The sequence below is a fragment of the Lethenteron reissneri genome, chromosome 24 (assembly GCF_015708825.2).
Source record: "Lethenteron reissneri isolate LAM-NWPU_2019-01 chromosome 24, ASM1570882v1, whole genome shotgun sequence".
Classification (NCBI taxonomy): Eukaryota; Metazoa; Chordata; class Hyperoartia; order Petromyzontiformes; family Petromyzontidae; genus Lethenteron; species Lethenteron reissneri.
The window spans coordinates 5,122,559-5,135,106 of record NC_083802.1 but is presented as its reverse complement, the minus strand read 5'-3'; the positions used below and the strand labels follow the sequence as shown (position 1 = coordinate 5,135,106).

General features: G+C 42.0%; 1 protein-coding gene and 1 long non-coding RNA gene across 3 annotated transcripts in view; one reads left to right on the top strand and one right to left on the bottom strand.

Moving 5' to 3' along the window:
- Positions 1-12,548, top strand: part of SNCAIP (synuclein alpha interacting protein) — a 228,152-nt gene that overhangs the window by 110,722 nt on the left and 104,882 nt on the right. The window contains 1 exon segment of the mRNA XM_061558015.1: positions 555-653. The gene's annotated coding sequence lies outside the window, so the exon portion shown is untranslated.
- The window catches only part of LOC133346446 (uncharacterized), a 41,745-nt gene continuing 35,985 nt past the window's right edge, over positions 6,789-12,548 (bottom strand). The window contains exons 2-3 of one of the 2 annotated variants that reach the window (XR_009755558.1): positions 10,093-10,171; positions 6,789-7,096 (exon numbers count right to left, since the gene is read on the bottom strand). This is a non-coding gene — a long non-coding RNA (uncharacterized LOC133346446). Of the gene's footprint in view, positions 7,097-7,262; positions 7,332-10,092; positions 10,172-12,548 lie in introns of those variants that run through there. The other variant, XR_009755559.1, reaches the window with a different exon arrangement.

The window sequence follows — 12,548 nt, the reverse complement described above, 5'->3', positions numbered from 1 at the left end:
GCTGGGTGGGGAGGGTGCGGCTGGGTGGGGAGGGGAGGGTGGGGAGGGGCTGGGTGGGGAAGGTGGGGCTGGGTGGGGGGTGGGAGGGGTGGGGCTGGGGTCAACCCCTGTGGTGCCCTTATAAAACTCAACGTTTAACCTACTCACGCGGGCTTGTGCCCGCACTCACAGTCTGGCATATTTGCGGAATAAACCACGCCGCCGTTGACCCTGGCCATTGACCTAGCAACCCAACGTTCCTACCAGCTCCCTCCGCAGGAATGTTTTTAGTCGTGTCGTGGTTAGTGTGCTGCACTATGAACCCGACCACCCGGGTTTGATTCCCGCTCACGGCCACCACCAGTGAAGATTAATTGAACTGGTCCTGGGCCTCCCCTAGGTCGACTCAGCCCCAAATGAGTACCTGGTGCAGTGTGTGAACATCGCTACTCGGGAGACAGCGGCAGCCCGGCATGGTGCTGGCGTCCCACCCCCACGTGTGCGGTGCCGGGCTAACAGAACTTGCCCCAACAGTCAATTAAGGCTAAACAGGGGATCTTTGTCTTTGTTTTTAGGAGGCTGGCTGGCTGATCTGCAAGAACAAACTTCACACACCAAGATGATGTCACACCTCTTCTCTGCTACCCATCAAGTCATATGAGAGCCCACACTCGGTATGTTAATTTCGCAAGAAATCCTGCATATTTTCACACGTAAGATAATCTCACGTACTTCTGGAATACAGTACATTTTCTGTTGTGTTCTTTGATATAGCTAGACAAGTAAAAGTCTCAGTTATTGGAAACTGTTACCTGTACTACATTTACTGTAAATGTCTTCCCACTTCACCATCAAATACACATTTTGTGTTAATTCTAAATTTGAAGTGTTCGTGACTGCAAGGGTCCATACTCTTTGGTTTTTTCGGTAAAGTCTGTTGTGATTGCAGTTAATTTTGTCATAACTTTCACGTACTGTATATACAATCAATGAATCAAGTAAACATCTATATTACCATGGCAAAATAAAGCCACCACCATTGGAAATGAGCACCAACATCAGAGACACTTTATCGACTATTACCCAACGATTGGAATGATGCCGTGGTGTAATAGTTAGCTCACTGGACATTTAATCCAGAGGTCGCCGATTCGATCCCACAGTGGGGCAGTTGAAACAATGGAGAGAGGTTTCTGAAATCCCTCCACCTCTGTTCACCCAGCAGTACAAAATTGGTGTACCAGTTAGTCATTCGCCAGGTCGCATGTCTTTAGATTATTGAAATTATTTGGCTGATATACATTTCCACATAATAAGCCACTTCGTTGAGCTATCATTTATGGCCAGGTCGCTTTGGAAAAAGAAGCTAATAGCTCGCTGGGTCTTACCTGGCGAAATAAACGAGTTTAGTTAAATGTATTTATTTATGCGAGTGATTTGCTTTTCTTTCCTATAATTTGCACTCCTATCGTCTTTTTGTATTTTTGTTGTAACGGTTCTGACCCGCCCCTACTTGACATCTGTAAAAAAGAGCTTTATAGCTCATCAGATTCCTCCAGTATAAATACATATTTTGATTGTTATTTCGAAGACATTCTGGCCAATGTAGAAGAGTGGGCCGAGCATACCCTGCAGAAGGGCTTTCCAGACGGTCTCTTTAGAGCTCCTATAGTGGAGGCCCTTCCGCCAGCAGTGACTTGACCAAAGGACATTTCAGAGCTGCACCTTTAACCTATTACTTTAACCATTAATTATCACCAGTTTTTGTTCTGTACTTTAAGTGGAAGTGTAGATAGCTGGAACCCCCCCCCCCCCCAAAAGCGTATAGATATACCGTAATATATGTATACTCTATGAAATGACTGAGACATCCAATATGAAATGTAAGCAATGCATAAGCATTACAGCCATTCAATAATAATCTGTTGTATCCGGTCTGCTCTGATTATTCCTGGCTGTTGAAATGCCGCCTCGGCTGGAGAAAGTACTTGAGTTTGATGAGAGTTAGCATTGAGTATATGTTTTTGTATACACTTTTATGACAATATTCATAATATTTCTCATATCATATGCATGTACATTTGATACTTTAGAATATTGGTCGGCTGACACAAGCTTGCTAGTGGAAAAAATAGGTTGGGGAGTTATATATGTATACGTAATGCAGCAGTGATAATGTAAATACGTGATGTTTATGTAACACTGATTTTTTTTTCATGCAGCTTGAATATGTATTGCTCTGTTGAGCATTTTGGAATGGTTATACAGTCATGAAGGAATGAGACCCAAGGCAAAAGGCTGCAAATTGAATGCATCTTTGTTCACGATTTTAATGTACATATTATTTATGAGCATTGCCCAATACTGCGTTTTGTTAAAGTGTTGAAGGCAGAACTGTTTATTCTCTGACCATTGGGCAACCTTCACACTCCACACCTTTTCCACGTGTACGCAATAAAACAAATTTTGTTTTAAATAATTGATTTGGCACTGGATTGTAATTCAGGTACATATATTTAATGCCGATGTTTTACCACATTTCATAACGGCATCATGTACGATACAAAGCGTCCATTTGTAACTCTCGAGAACGTCCCACGGAAGAAGGTATCGGATAACTACTTCTAAGATCCCGTTTTAAAATCCACAAACTTGGGGCACACTTTCCCACGTGCCCTACTGCAGTGAAAAATATTCATTGCATAGCAGTCAAATGGTTAATCCCTTGGTCATCAAAGCAGTATTGTTTTACTTAGAGCTGGGATTTAGACAATTCAAGTGAAAACCAAATTTAATTCGATGGGGTTTTTTCCCCCTCGTGCAGTCATTGATGAGTTATTTGTGACTGGGCTCAGACCTTCCATAATTAAATTGAAACCCCAGTTTAATCATGGGCAGCGAACACCTCGATTTGAATCCAGCATTTCAGCGGTGCAAGATAAGAGCCCTGACCCCTGAGAAACCAGACCACGTTGCGCTGATTTGTTATTGAAATTTAAACCAAAAAAACTGGTTGTTGTTAAGCATTTGGCAAGAAAAATAGACCATGTGGCGTTCAGGTGTTGCTTTTTCATGTTAAGGAATGTGTGAAAAGACAACTGAAACGTATGGTTTAGTTTTTTTAGACCAATGAAGCATTGTTATGGTAAGGCATGCTTCCCCGCAGGAACTGTATTAATAGAGTGCTGTTCTAATGCGGTGCAATAGATCAATCATGCTGCAGTTTCATGTGAGCAGCATGTGTGCAGCTTGGATGTTAATTTAAATATTGGCATGGGTGTGCATATTAGTCCTAAATATTCCACTAATTTCTCTGAACATAATACATATAAAGCAATTGTGTCTGCCATTTTTAACCAAAGTTTGAGTTAAGAACAAGGCCTCTAGCCAAAACCCAACTGGATCAGGATAAATTTCGATTTAAAGCTTTCGTGACTGCAGGGATTCATCTTCTTGGTTCTTTCGGTAAAGTCACGTAGAAGGGAAGTAATAAAATAATAATTATTTTATAATAATTATTTTATAAAATAATAATTATTTTATAATAATTATTTTATTATGTTTTATTTTTATTATTTTATTACTTCCCTTCTACGTGACTTTACCGAAAGAACCAAGAAGATGGATCAGGATACTGTTGCGAAAACAATATGCTATTGTAGCTCTGTTGATCCGTTGAGCATAATTTCATTACCTTATTCTTTACCATGACTTGCAAAACCGAGGCAATGTCCATTCAATGTCAATGCGGTGACCTCCGCAGAGCTGCCCAGGGATTTTCTGCGTACAATTTATTTTAATTGTGGCAATTAATAATAACACAGGGTAGCGAACTGGACTTCATCGTTGCAGATAGAGGGCCCTTTTGAGGGAGTCGCCTTCCAGCAACAACGGAGGGCAGAGGAGCGATGCTCACAACAACGAGCGGAGCACCGGCCGGTTAAAACACAGCACAGTAGGGGGCACAGGTGGTGCATCTGCCAGTCATCTCAGTCAGTCAACCCATGGCACCTGGGTCTGTCCCGTAACCTCCTGCCAGTGGCCTTAAAGTGCACCTAGCCTGGCACAAGCGCCGTGGTGATGTCACCGCCGCTTTGTGGCGAATGGTGGTTGTTGTTTGAAGTTGAGTATGGGCAAAAGTGGCTCTGTAAATGGTATATTTATCATATCAGTGATATGAGGTCGCAAGGACATCACAGAGCAACCATACATCTTTCGAACTTGCAAATAGCATCGATATTGGCGATGTATTTGCGGCCTCGGTGGGGAAAACTTAAAACCTCCGTTTCAATGTAACACAAATTAATTCGATTTGTTTTAATGTTTACATTATTTTTTTAGAAGGTTCATTGTAATATTTATTAATTGTTCTCCCTCCACCACTCTCCCACCCTTGGCGCTCAGGCAACAACCCTTTGCCAAGATACCCTGCTACCCAGGGCTCTCCGAGCTTCGCTCTCTGGCCGAGATGACGGTGTAGGGTGTTGTGGGATGGTGTAGGGAGTTGGGTGGGCTGGGGTGTTGCGGGCGAAGGGAACGGGTGTCAGTTCTCGTGCCAATTGCACGGGGACACAACACGTGGGAGGTGAGATCAGCCAGTCTGCCTGCCTTACAGATACCTCCTTTCTCCCACTTCATTGTCAAGGTCGTGGGGGAGTCTGTTGGAAGCAAAAGGGCAGCCTGTGAGTGGGATTTCCACTGTGGAAATCGCACTGGCGCTTTCTCGTAGGTGCAAAATTGTGGGCCACTTGGGAGCTTAACTGTGCATGAAAAGGACCGGAACGTACTCCTGTACACGTTGTGTCCCGTAATGTACAGCTTAACGTTTGCTTAAATAAATATACATTTATACACTTGCAGTGAGAACCCAGTGTGTATTAGTTCGTTATGCCTGAACGCATACGTATAAGATTTTCCAGCTGCTGCAACGTGAAACAAAATGAATCGCGCAATTTCTTGTATTTCAGTTGCCGAAGGAAAAGAAAAACATTCACTGTAGCAGCTGGCACCCATATTCGCTCAGTAAATGCAATACAATTGTGTGCCTTAATAAATGTGCCTATTTACTTTATGGAAATTCTGCCCGTGTGAAATATGTCATAATATCCCCAAATAGTAATATTGCTCATTAAATCCCACGACCCGAAAACACAATGTTCTTCCTATTTTTACATATGAATTGATGACGAGTTCGATAGATTATCACGTAATGTTTCACAACACGAATACCAATGAATGCGTTTCTCCTCCATCTTTGTTGGTCAACTTTTTATTGACCTTTTTACAGGACCATTTTCGTGGATACTGCAGATATAGATGCTTTTGATACATGTCATGTAATTTAATAACGTGATTAACACATTTCAATGACGCTGCAATTAACTATAATTAATGGTAGTACTGCTACTTGAATTACATATGAATGTCTTTGCTTTTTTCCATTCAAGGAAATGTAAGCACTGTGCTGTTTGTGAGAGCCTGGTTCGTTGGGATTATCATTTTAAATGCATTAATATGTTTTATATTGTAACATAGCGCACCTATTTCAAGTGAAGAATTGCGTCTTTCTTACGAGCAGAACACATCTTCACACTGGTTGATTGTGAACAAAAGACATTGATGGCTGATAGTGAAAAATAATTATTCGAATAATAGGTATTCAATGTCGATCCACGCACCGTAAACATTCAGCGATGCCAGGGGATCATTTGTAACAAATATTTTGTGTTCTAACTCACTTCAGTGGCATTCAACAGTTTGAGGTGTGTGTTATTTCAAAAGAAGGATGATAATAAAATCACTGGGATTCTTATAAATCCATGTGAAGAATATGTATAAGCAAGGGGGCACAAAGGGCATTGAGTGGAGAAAAGAGTTTATTATTCCCAGATAAATTATTGAAGCAAAAACATTTGTTTATACAGTTCATTGGGTTCTTGACAGAACCGTTTTATTAATTAACAATGAGATGTTGACTAATGACCTATGCATTGCGCGCAATGTAATTATCCTTTTTACGCAGGCATTCTCTATTTTGTGGTCTCTAAATGGAAATCCTCCTTATTTACACATTATAGTGTTGCTAATCATACATACCTCAAACGTGGAATTTATTTTCAACTTTTTTTCTCTTCAGTCCCAAGCCAGTGTACATCCACAAGAAGATGCACATCAAAGTAGCTTTGTTTAAACAAAACATATAAAACTCCTCTGATTCTGAGCTATGAAACGTGGCCTATTGATTGAGTTTCGTCATTGTGTGCTCAATGTCATTGCTTGAACATTTAGCATAATTATTATGCTTTTCCATTTACGACTAATACATTTTGAAGATGTTAAGGATATAAATGACTTCTATTTAGATATTCTTTTTCTCTTTCCCCACATTAATTAAACTTTGGTGTGGAACGGGCACTTCTGGAATTAGCATCATTAATCAACACTGTATTCCAAATGGGGGGGGGGAATAAATATTTAATTAATGTTATACTAATGCTTATACGGCAACATTTATCTTCCAGCAAGCAGGTTGAAGGCGGTTGGCATCAAATATTTATATTAGCTTTCCTTTCAAGGCAGGTGAAAACCCATTAGGACAATAATATTCGTTATGAAGGAGACTGAGGTGAAATGTGTTTGAAAAACACAAAAAAGAATGCCAAAGCAATGAATACCAGCAAAGAAATAGATTTTTAAAAAATCAGATAGAGGTTTCAAACAACGTAAACAAAAATAACGTGTATGTACAGCTATACGAAGTGTAGTGTACACATGTCGATTGTGGGGGGGGGGGGGGGATCTATGGGATTGTTAATATCGGTTAGAATTCGTCATGTTCCTTCCTCTCCGAGGGCGGCTCTAAACTCCAGAAAAGCACATGGAAGGCGATGGAACACGGGGTTTGTACATAGCTCATGCCAGGTGCGAACGATTGAGTTAAGGTGAAAACGATGGCTGGTGTGCAGTCTTCAATTACCGAAATTTGCCACACCTGGTAAGAGCAATGTAGAAAAACCAATGTCAGAGCTCTCAACTTCCTTACATGGATTTAACGTCAGCTGGACACCGATTCATCTTCAGCAGCGGCGCTTCTGCCCACCTCCGTGCACGCGGTAAACTGAAGGAGAAAGAATAAAAAAATAACGGAGGCTGTGTTCCTCAACATGAAATTACCAGCAGTGCAACTTGATCACTGACCTGAAGGTGAAGGCTCACATTACCCACATGATGAAAAATAAAGATTTCTTTACTCGCCATGTGAACTGGAGCACGTTGACCTCCCAGTATTGGACCGTTTCAGGGCTTATGCACACGACGCACGGCGGCGCAAGCAATCTTGTGTTGGAATGCATCTGAAAACAATTTAAATGTCTTACCAGCGGGTAAGCAATAAGGCACGGAGACATTGCGAGACATAAAGTAACATGCATTTGTAAATCATCCCTGTGCAAAAACACGCATATTCAGACGTTGGGGTGAGGCACATACTCCTCGTAAGAGGAGTTGTACATGGATAGGCCAGGTTCGCTGTGCTATCCGACGTGAATTTAAATGTTGTTCATGAGTAAAATAAATCGCAATACACGATCACGATACTTTCCTGAGCACTCCCATGAGGCACTTTTAAGACAGGGTGTAGATAAATATCACCATATTTATGTCATGATGTTCAGTGCACGGTAGGATTAGAACCTGGTGGGAGCTACGATTATGTATGTATATATGTTTAACTTCTTTCGCACTGTACGTAGCCAACCGTGCGAATCGGAGGTGCGTGTTACTGGCACTCTCACTGCAATTGGCTGCCAAGAAAAGCAAACTGGGACTGGGCAGGACACGTGACTGGACAGCACGATGGCCGGTGGGCAAGACTAATGATGGAGTGGCAGCATAAGGAGGGAACCTCCACGAGAGAAATCCCACCGTGGAGATGGAGCGATAAGATCAGCTCACATGCAAGCAGCTGGATGGATTGTTGCATTGCGAGTCCACGAAAGGTGATGATGGCGGCAGGGGATTTTGGAGGCCTTCAGCCAGCAGTGGATAGATCATGGCTGGTAGTGATGATGAAGTCGAACTTATGGTGGTGAAGGGAGGGTTCTTCCAAAATCCATGTTTGCCAAACCCCTCCGACCCCTCTATATTACGGTCGGTAACCACCGCTCTTCTTCTGCCTTACTGCTGCTACTACTGAGTGTGAGCCAGATATGTTAATCCATGGGAAGTAAAATCAAACACATGGTGGCTGTACTCTTTCCTGGGGGCTGGTTAGGTGGAGTTTCAGAGGCGAATCAGCAGGGACCCCCCAATTGCTATCGATAACTTTTTTTTCTATCTAAATAAAATAGTTAAATCTTGACTTGAAGCTTTCGTGACTGCAGTAATTCATATTCTTGGGTCTTTCGGTAAAGTCATGTCGAGAGGTTCAAAGAAATTTACAAAACATAACACAAACCTACGACGTTTCGATTGCAACACAAGCAATCGTCATGTCATTTGTAAGCTATCTCGTTTTTTCATCTGATTTGTTATTATTTTCATACAATGTGGATAAGTTGTAATTGATTATTGTAAATGAAAGTTAAAATGTATTTTAATATGCAAATGTATTCATTCTGACACGCCTACTCTGTATATTTCCAAGACATTTAATTCATTTAAGTGACAGCAAAATCCCCACCTCTACAACCACACGGTGTTCTAAATCCATGATGGGTCTCAATTAAGCTCACTTTTGTCTGGTAGTTTATCATATACTATACAGTAAAAAAACACCTCACTTTAGAATGCGCAAAACATACTCATATTTCTACCTCATCTTATCCCCATCGCCATGTGATGATACGAATTTCCCTTTTAATAACTTCGTTTTACAAATGTCCTCCAGCATATGTCGACAGCGCCTTCTTTTAACATCGACAGGGATGCCACCCTCTCCTGCTGTCTTACCATATTTCAGATGTGTTGCGGCCATATGATCTCTAGAAATTATTATTTCTCCAGCTCTGCGATATTCTCATACTTTTACAAAGTGCTGTCCTCCCCTGCTGCCCGATGTCTCCATAATGGCATTGAGTCACGTGATTGCTCTCTATTTAATAGTTGGATAAACCAGATCTGTCATGCCACCAGGGCTTCCTTTGTCTCTGAATGTCGATTTTCCCCATAACTGGTTCACACCGAATGTTCTTCAAACTTGTCTGACACCATAAGGCTGCTAACTATTATAGAGAATACTTTTTTTCTGTCCCATTTTTGTGAGAATATCTCATTTCCTCTGCCTGCTTCTGCCAATAATCAGTTCTCTATTGAGCCAGATTTTTCGTCTAATTTCTTTCCAATGCTCTGCTAATTCATTATGCAACCTCTCATTCTCTTCAATAAGCAGCCACTCCAAGTATTCTTAAACATTTTCAGCCGTATCTATGTCTTTTCGGCTTGGACACTTAACTGATTTCTTAAATGTTCATTACCAGACTGCCTCAACGATAGCTGTTTTAAACGGCGTTTCTGGTGATAATTTGTCTTATTTAACGTTTGCAAAATCAACACCTCATGGAAGCAAACTCTATGACTTTTGGGTAGTGAGTTACTCGGGTTTGTGCAAGTGCTGTGGTGACTAAGAAGTTAGTGAGCAGGTGCTGCCTTCTGAAATAAGAGTTCAGGGCAGGGGTAAAAGTAAAAATGTAAGTGCCACTTTTCCAAACGAGGTCCTTCTGGCCCTCGTTGGTTGGTGGACAACAATCTTTTCAAGTTGGGCAGAGATCTGTGTCAATGGTCAGTGCCACCATATGCCTACAATGATTGCACTTTTGGAACCAGACACCAATTGCCTCCTCAGTTTCGGGAGAAAACAACAGAGCCTGTGGCATGCACGTCTTTCCTTGTTTGGCGAAAGCTCCCAAGAGCAGAACAATCCACGCGGGATAGAAAATAAATTATCCTATCACTATAATTAACTCATACCTGTTATGGCTACCTTATTCAGAAAGTATCTTGGCAATCAACAGACCGTAGGAGAGAAATAATTATTTTAGCGAAAGTATAAAAAAGCATTTCCAAGCTCCCATGAGTGTTGAGCTTCGATCACGATCAGTGTAGAGCTGCACTCACCTTCGTCCGCACTGATGCTGCCATGGTGTGATGGTCAGCTCACTGGACTTCCATGCCAGAGGTTGCCGGTTCATTCGCCCTGCAGGGCAGTTGAAACATTGGTGCAAGTATCTTAAATGCCCCCATCCTCCACCGCCACCTCTGTCCACCCGGCAGTTTCAATGGGTACCACCACAGTTAGCGAATCAGCATGCCACATGTGCTGGGGTGAAGTGTGGGTCGTCCCACTTCCTCCCCCAGATTTCTGGACAGCGGTATACTCTCTAGAGCACTGTTCTTCAATTTTCAGAAGGGGCCACTTTCGCCGATAGGACATCAGTGTGAGGGTCGCCACACCGCCTGCAAGGGGTGTTTCACGTTCGTGTATTGTCGGGGGGCCGCACTAAAGGCCACCAGGGGCTGTGAGTGGCCCGCGGGCCTTGCAATGAAGAAACACTCCTCTACGAGGGACTCTCCAGCGCTCCCTCGTGTGGATGCCCTCCTTCCAAAAGCAGTGGCCTGGGCAAGTAATTGCGGGGCTGCACTTTTACCCCTCAACTGTACCTTGCATCTTCATTGAGAGCTCCAAGCTCGTAGTGGAAATTGCACATTCCGGTAGTGGAGATCGATTTTATTTTTCTGATAGGACAAAGCGCAGTTGTTATTTTGTGCAAGACTAATGGCTCGCCCATTGTTTATAATGGAATTTGTTCACGTTGTAGTCATATTAATTCGTGTTTATTTTAGTAATACGCTTTGACTGAATTTGTGCAGGTAAGAGATACGTTTGAAAAACATTTGATTATAAATACTATTAGTAGAAGTAGTTGAGAATAGCTTTTCGTTCATGGTAAATAAAGTATCGAGTTTTGATTTGAGGCTTTTTAATCAAATATAGTATTTGAAGATCCGACTGAAAACCCACCTATTTAAAAAATACCTTCACTCTCCAGTTTTTGATCTTGTCTCTTTAGTCTTTTGCTCCCCGGTCAATTTATGACTTATTTTCCTCCTCTACACACGCGCTTGGCGCTACGAGATCCATTGTTTGTTGGTGCCTTGTACATATGAATTTATTATGAAGAATGATAACTTTTAAAAAGTGTTGTCTGCTACCTGTCAGCATCATTATTGTTTGGAATAGACCGTTAGGCAGCCAGCTGTCAGGTTATCAGTCTCATCCGAAGCAAGGGCAGATATAATTGTTGATATATTCTTTTGTCTGCACATAACGCATTAAAACGCCACTCTTAATGCTGCATTTCTAAGTGCAGACATCTTATAAACATATCTCCCAAGTGCGTAGCATTTTCACGAGCGCTCTAATTTATTTTGCATGACACAATTATTGGACAGCCTTTTGTTTCATGAATGCCAACCATAAATCAGCGAAATGAACGCTTACGTGATCAAGCAGGTATCCCTACTGGAGCAGTAAATTGCGATTCCAAACATAGAATACAATTTTCACGTTTTTTTGTTGTATAGTACACTCTTAATCATTTTACCAATTAATGTATTGTCTACTACAGATTGTTTTTTTTTAACTCAGGCTCTCTCCCTACGCCCGTTGACATAATCTGGCGCAAAGTAAATTCAGCTTCTCGCCAAACTGACAAACAAGCCATGCATCCGGGGCACACACGCCATGGCTAACATGTCCCCGAGGACGACAGCAGAGCGAGCGCTGCTCCGAGTAAACTCGGGGAGCCAAAACGGGGTGAGATTTCAGCAGCCATGGTGACTGTGGCCGGCCCGCGAGCCATGCGTTACGAGGGAGCGCGAGCCGGCGCGCATGTGGTAGCGATTAAAGGAGCCACAACGCTCACCACCAGCCCCCGTCAGCCAAGCTCAGCCGCCTTCACCAGCCCCCACCTCCTAACTTTCCCTTAACTGCACTCGAATGCCCGTGCATACGAAGGACTTGAACCGCACGTAAAGCTTGATTTTATAAATTGATCTTCCAACCAAAACACCACCACATTTTTATTTTTTATGGAAATACTCATAAAGTAAATGTTAATCTTGGGATTTCAGCAGATTTTTTTTGGTAATAAATAATACACCTTTAAAAAAAAATAGGTGGAAGAACGAGAAAGAGCATTGCTTCAGCAGCATGCATGCACAGCCTGGCTTCAGGTTATCATCATTATTCATCTTTATTTGGTTAAGTCCTTTAAGAAAAAAATACATTCCACATTCGGTAAAAATGGCTGAACTATTTCCACAAATATTTACTTTCTTTTGTAAGTACTGCATGCCATTTTAATGTTTGTTACATATTTATTTTCTAAACAACCTCAGTAGTTCTTAATTCCAACCACCAGGAACGTGGATGGACCTCTATTTTGCCTAGAAACTTCATTTTCAGAACTTTAGGAATTGTTGCGAGCGCATAAACGAGACAGGATGTGGCTCTGCCCCAGCCAGCGATGAGGCATTATACGTGTCAGTATCTCCAAGGATCAGTGTGTGAA